The sequence below is a fragment of the Pithys albifrons genome, chromosome 1, assembly GCF_047495875.1.
Source record: "Pithys albifrons albifrons isolate INPA30051 chromosome 1, PitAlb_v1, whole genome shotgun sequence".
Lineage (NCBI taxonomy): Eukaryota > Metazoa > Chordata > Aves > Passeriformes > Thamnophilidae > Pithys > Pithys albifrons.
In genome coordinates this window covers 114787359-114794666 of record NC_092458.1, presented here as the reverse complement: position 1 = coordinate 114794666, position 7308 = coordinate 114787359, and the positions used below count along the sequence as shown (strand labels likewise).

The following is a 7308-nucleotide window of genomic DNA, read 5'->3' as shown; positions in this document are numbered from 1 at the left end:
GACAATACTAATTGTGAATGGCTCAGGTGCAGATGGGGATTTCTCTTTTCCTGTTTTAGACTTATCTTCTTTTAATTAGGGTCATGTGCCTGACTCATGTCTCGTAAATGGTGCAGGAAGGCTTCTTGTCTCTGCCAGCATTGCTGCATCAGGAGCACAGTAAAGGAGAGTTTAGTGGTGACAGCAGAAAGGAAAAGAGATTCTGACCCTTCTTAAAGTGTTGACTGGTCTCTCCCAGGTCCTGACAGCCAGTGTTCTCAGAGCAGATTGCAGAGCTGGCTGAGGAGGCATCAGGAGCTGAGCCTGTTTCACCACTGCCTAAGCCTTTACTGGCATAACTGATGGTGAATGAGAACAGGAGACAGGGAGGATAACATCTGATTCAGGAGAGAGGAGAGGCTGCAACAAAAGTAGTACAGGAAAAATGCAAGACGACCTTTTACTGAAATCCTTCATCTTGTGAAGAGTGATGATTGCCTGCTTAGTGTGTCTGCACTGGGTTCCCCTTCATGAACACATATTAGGATGCTGGAGGCATCTGTGTCTAAGAATATTAGGTCAGTATATGAAAGAATCTGAATTCTGACGACACTCTGGCAACACAAAACAGGCTTTGTGCTTGATCTTTAAGATTTATTTTTTCTCTATTGAACCAATTCCCTCTTCTCACACTCTCCTTTCTTGCTAGAAGTTATTCTGAGCTTGTGCTTCCTTTAACCTTTAAGAGGTGTCAAATGGGGTAACTCCAAGGTGGATGTAGAAGGATGTTTGTGCTTGGTGTGCAGATTGGAAGGGTCTGCACCAGCATTTTTCTTGGAGATATTCCTGCTTGGATTTAGGAGATTCCTGTATTTTGGTGTTCTGTCACTCTGCAGAAAGCTCCAATCCTCACTGACAAACCTTTAGCCAGAACAGCAGTTCTCTCTCCTTGACTATTATTGCAGAAGATGATTTAAGAAAGCACTTAATAGGCTTAATGAGGACAATAAATGATCCCAATGGAACTGATAAGCAAATATTTTTTTTTAGTGCCCTGCTGAATCAAGTTTGCAAGTCTTACTTCTAACCACAGTGCTGGAAACCCACTTCTCCTGCTGCTAATCACTTTTCCTCGCCAGAGGACAACTAACATTTCCCCATAACCTACAGGGTACTCCAGCTGAACATTTCTGTGCTTGCTAAATATGCTACTCAGTTGCTAAGCAGAGTAATGAATCCTTAAGTGTACATAAGAATGATTTATTGCATAATGCGAATTTACAGCCCATTACGGGAAATAATTACGTTCCACTAATTACAAAATTTAATAGTCACTCCAGCCTAGGAAACAGCAGTATGAGCAAGTCCATCTGCAGCCAGGCATTCACAAGTGTGAACTACATGAGGAGCAGTGAGCTGAAAATCAGTTTACCATTTAACCCCAGCTCAAATCAGAGATCTAATTCACGACAAAGTTGTTTCTCCGTGGTCAACTTTACTAAAAGCTCAGAGAAAATGGGCTCATTAAAGAGACTGGCTAGAAGAATATTAAGAAACAGTCTTCAGATTCATTATATTTCTGCTGGAGTCACTCGGGAGGAAGAACAAGACTTTTGCCCACAGTGTTGGTGGGTTTGTAATGGGTATGTAATGATATATTTCATTCTCTGCAGTGCAAATACTTTTGTCCCATACTCACACTGGGCAGGCAGTGCAAGACTTGATTCTTTCCTTTGAACTGTGTAAATTATTGGTAACTTCAGAATCAATTTGGAAAATGTGCAGAATGAAGGCAAACTTGTCTGCATTGAGATTTTTCAGCTGAAATGTAGAGGGTATTTCTTTTACTCCTCAAAACCTGATTCACTTGTCAGGCACAGTGGGGTCATCTGCAGCCTCTACAAGGCAGATCTGGAGCTTAAGAGACAAATTTTAGGCTAGGAACTGTTGAATAAAATAGAAAAAAAAAGCCAAGGACAATTCTGGTTTGATAGAATGGCACCTAAGAGGAAGTGGAGCATGCTAATTGAAATCAAGGATTTGATCCAGACTGTGTTCTGCTTAATAAATGGGATCTGCTGCAAAAGGAAAAGCCACCCATTATGTGGAGTGTCCTTCAGAGTGACTCTTGTGGGTTTTAAGAATAACATCTTGGCAGATTATTTGTTCAGTGTTGGACTTGAGGAAGTAAACCCATCTTTCACTGACCAAAAAAGTTCTAACTTAACAAGACTCAGATGGCAACAGCAGATTGTAAGCAAATTGTCAGTCAGTGGGCACATAATGAAAGTGTGTGGTAAAACTGTTGTTTTTGGCTCCATGTGTGTTCCAGAAGAGAAGATGTTAAATGATAACACTGTCCAAAGCTGAGGAATTTTCTTGGAGAATGAGATAACTTCAAGAGCACAATCAGTCACACAGGGAATCACTTATACACAACTGCAACTTTTTTGTTCCCATGATTTCACATGTTCACATCACTGAGAAACTGGAAAAGCAACATTTGAGCCAGTAATGGATACTGGACACTCTTCTCACATTCCTAGGGTTGAAAATTATCCTCCTGATTTTATCAAGACATAGGAGAATCACAGGTTTTTTTATAAGTATAGAACAAATCATTTATTTTTATGTACTTGGAGCCAAAAGCATTGTGTCAAAACAGAAGTCCCTTGAATAGTTTAATTGGTTTTGCAAACAGCTGATCAAGGACTAAGATGTTTTTCCCCTTCCTTTCTAAATCCACCAAGATGCACACTGGCTTTTAGAAAAAAACCAATAATACCTATCAAAAAAGTCAGCCTAGTTCTATTTTGTTCTTGTCAGCATATCCTCTCTCTCATCTGGTGCTTTCTGAACTTGCTTAACATAAAATTATCAGTTAAGTAGGAATGCCAAAAATCATCCACCTTTAATATGCTGTTAATTAATCCAATTCCATCATGTCCTAAGATTTACAGATCCTATAGGGAAAATGGATTCATTTTCTTTTCCACCTGCTAATCCACATGCAGAGGCAGCTGCACTGTCCTCTCTGTGCAATTTTGGTGTTGGGCAGGTATTTAAAGGACCCTTTAAAACAATGAGAGAAGTAAAAATTAATGCAGAGAAACCAGGAGGTTATTCAGTTATATGATGGTATTTGATTGTCTGTTTTGGAAGTTAAAGTTTATCTTTGCCAGTACAGAGGATTCCCAGGATTCCCAAACCTTCCCAGGATTACAAGCACAAGGCTGAAGTTGTTTGCAAACTGACTGCAGCAAATTGCAATATACTTGAATAAATACATTCATTGCTATTAATTTAAATAAATACTTGCAGGACAGGGAGGTGAGATCCTGAGCTCTTTCTAAGAGCACAAATGAGTCTTGGTTTATCCAATCTGGTGGCATGTTCAGTAGTTCAGCAGTTCAAGACTACTCAGCACTTGATATTCCCCTTGCTTGCAATGACAGGCAGCCTGAGCCTTGTTTCTGTGTCCTAAAGGGTGACTGTCTCTTACATCAAGGTTTTGGGCACAAGATTGTTACAATGTTGGGTAACCTTGCCCTGACTTTGGGTTAAAACGGAAAAATAGCTTTTGCTCCAACTGCAGCAAAAGCTGCTTCCCTTATTGATTGCTGATACAGCCCACAGTTGGTAAAGGATACAGTGAAGGACCATTCAAATGATGTAGCTGATAGATGAGCACTGGCCTGGAATTTATGACTGACAGAAAAAAGGACTGACCAGACTCTGAGACAGCTCATGGTTTGTCTGGAGCTCTCACTGCACGAGGCTCTCACTTCCAGACAAGTCTCCCCTCGAGTCCTGTAGCCCTGGTATTTCTGTATTTTGGTTTATTTGGGCTTGGCCACATCCTCTACCCTTAGAACTGCAGAGATCACATGTCAGTCTTTATTATGTACACACCATTTCCCTTCAGCAAGGGGCTTCTCCTTAGAGGCTTTAACTTAATTTTCACTTTACCTACATTTTTACAGATTAGCAAATCTGTGTGAGTTATAAAAGCAACCTATCCTGGAGTAGCAAAAGGTGGCACAAGTTTTTAGGAAACTCAGTCAGGTTCCTGCAACCTTTTTTGTTGGCAGCACTGCAGGATAAAGACTATAGAAATAATCTTCATTTTGGCATGTCAGACTTCTGAGGGTTTCATGTTGAACTCTTTGTATTCCATGTCATGAGCTCTGCTTTCTACTCTCCACAAATAGAGCCACCCAGGTTATGTGTGCAAGTATTTGAGACTGGAGAGTTGAATTCATTTGGGCCAGTGGCTTAGATGGTGTAGATATTTCACTTTTTAGTAATTATTAGAATGCATGAGGGGTTTGCTGTGAAAGACATTAGTATAGTAATTTATTGTGAATTTGTAATAGCTTTCAAAACATCTCTAGACACTTTTAAAGGTTTCTGAAAAGAAAAAAAAAGAAAAGAATCCTTACACAGCATGTACCCATAAGCAACCAGGGTCAAAAATGGAATGTTGGAGCATATGTAATTTATTAAGAAGTGGATTGTGGAGGGGTTTGAAGTTGAGCTTCCTTTCTGTTGCCCATAAATTTCTTTGCTCCAGGAGCCATCCTGTAATGTCTCCTTATTTATTAACCAATCAATTATTCATTTGAAAATATGCTTTCTTCAAAGCTCAGCACATTTTCTTTTACCCAATTCCCAAGGTCACAAACTCAACCAAACTGAACCTTCAGCAGACAGGAGGATGTTCTTTCTTGGTGCTCCTTCAAGCTTAGATTAAGAATGGATGTGAAATTATTACACTGCCAAAAGACTCTGAGTGACTTTTACAGGTTTCTGTGGGCAGTGTTTGTACCAATGAGGAGTGCAAAGCTTCTTTGAAGTTTATTACCTCACATATATAATTATTTGCTAGGCTAAACATCAATATGCTCATCCCCACCTGATGGGGTTTGCCAGCCAGGCATTTGTCAATCAAATGGTGATGTGTCAGTCCCCTTTGCTTCTTAGAACAGGTTGAACCTCTTGTGTTGCTGAATTAACATTTTCTATGTCTCTGCTGGCTTTTTTCATATAGTTTTATTTTCACAGAAATATTTTCCTCTTGAAGTTTCTTGAGCTCTTCTTGGCACTTGCCTTAAATATTTGATAACTTCTTTATGTTTACAGGTTTTGTCTTGTGTGACCTTACCATATGTAGTTTCTGTCTGCAACTGCCTGAAGGGAAGTTCTGGCCAGGTGGGGGTTGGTCTCTTCTCCCAGGCACTCAGCAATAGGACAAGGGGGCACGATGGGCTCAAGCTCTGCCAGGGGAAATTGAAGTTGGAGAGCAGAAGGCAATTCTTTGCAGAGAGAGTGCTCAGGCATTGGAATGGGCTGCCTAGAGAGGGGGTGGATTCCCCATCCCTGGAGGTTTTTCAACTGAGCTTGGCCGTGGCACTGAGTGCCATGATCTGGTAAAGGGACTGGAGTTGGACCAAGGGTTGGACTTGATGATCTCGGAGGTCTTTTCCAACCCAATCACTTCTATGATTCTGTGATTCTTAATCATAATTTTGTCAGGGCAAAGAATGTGCAGCTCCCTTGCATGGCAGCAAATCTTGGATCACAGGCCCTGAACCACTGACTGATGATTTCCTTGCACTACAGGAGGAGACCTGATGGAAAGTACCTGAAGGTCAGTGGATTGCAGGCATTAAAATCCATTCTGTTTGAAAACAACCAGCCATTCCTCTTGTAAATGGAAGTCTTTATTCTCCAGGATGCAGTATGGAACACATTTCCACACTGCAACATCTGTCCTTCAGTCTGTTAAAGGGAAAAGTGTTTGTTTTACTCTGAGACTGAGGGATATTTACTTATATTGAAGAATTGTTAATTTGTGTGCTGTTAAAACTGTAACAGGATTATTATTTTGTACCATTTCTAATTCTCCCTCCTGTCAGTGAATCAGACTGTTGTGTTTAGATGTCCTTTCCCCTTTCTCAGATCCCCTGCTCTGGCAGCCTGAGATGTTTTGTAGCCAAGCTATTGATTGTCTCCAAAATCCATTATTACTAACAGGTAGATCTCAACAGCATTGCAGCTGAAGCTGCCAAGCAGATGATGGATTGTTCTCATTAAACACTGATATTTTAAGCAGTGTCCCCAACTTCCAAGGATTAAAATTAGAATTCAAAGTTGGAGGAATGGAAGACTGGAGAGATTAAAGCTTTTCATGGCCCAGAACTATGCCCAGGTAATGAGTAAACCATGAATTCTTCACTAATGATTAGGAAGACTTTGGGGTTCCTTTCTTTTCACTGTTTATCCTCAGGTCCCTTTAGTGCTCTAAAAAGTCTGTTTTTTACATAGAACAGCATAGAAGGAACTTCTAGTGAGGTTAAAACTTTGAAGGGCAAGTTAGCAAAGTTCCCTCCTGCTCTCTATTAAATTCTTTTACTAGTTGGGTATTTAACCTTACATGGGAATTTTCATGTAAATATATCTTAAATGATTAACAGTATTTTCTTCAGTGGGGGTCAGGAAGATTAAATAATTATTTTTATAGAAAATGAAAAAGTGGTTCTAATCCTGAATGTATTTTTGAGGAATAAATTGGTGTTTTCCAAAATTCTTCAAGGAGGAATAAATAATTCCTTCACACACTCTGGTAGCTCATGGGAGACAAGATCCAGCTGGAGATCCCATCACCCTGGGGTGAGATCTGTGTGAAACCCTTAAAATATAACTCTGACTGTGCATGACACTGCCAGGAATTTGTTCATAACAACATCAAGTACTCTGGTTTTTACTGAAAAATATCAGCATTTCCTGTGGTATCCAAATTTTTTATTATTTTTTTAACAGCTGATAACCTGAGGGCTTTGAAAGGTCTTAATAATTAATTTTTTTTTTTCCTGAGGTATTGAAAAATTGGGAAAACTTTCCCTCATATGGTTTGGCTCTAAATGAGGATTGAGAACTAGAAGTCCCATAATCCAGGATAATGTGCACCCTGGAAAGAAAACCCACTAATTAAAAATTACACTTCTCTTTTTTAGAATAAATTTATTTTTCTTCCCCCCCCCCCAAGCAATATTATACCTACAAAAATGTCAGATCTTTGTTAAACTGCAAGCTTGAATTGCAAATTTAGAATTCTATTTTTAAGCTTCCCTGATTAAAGTCAGAGTTTCAGACAAAGTTTGATACAAATCACAAGTAGAATGGAATAATTTAATAAATAGATAGAAGTGAGCACTTATTGATATAAATTATATACTTTATCACATATAATTATAGGATATCACCTTTAATAAAAATAAGTCTGGTTGGTTTTGGGTTGTATTTGCTGATACTTCTTGGTATTGTTCC

At 39.4% G+C, this 7308-nt stretch overlaps 1 long non-coding RNA gene across 1 annotated transcript in view; it reads left to right on the top strand.

Moving 5' to 3' along the window:
• Positions 1–1381: 1381 nt before the first annotated feature.
• LOC139680466 (uncharacterized) overlaps positions 1382–7308 on the top strand; it is an 18617-nt gene continuing 12690 nt past the window's right edge. Inside the window, exon 1 of the long non-coding RNA XR_011699353.1 lies at positions 1382–1622. This is a non-coding gene — a long non-coding RNA (uncharacterized lncRNA). The remainder of the gene's footprint in view (positions 1623–7308) is intronic.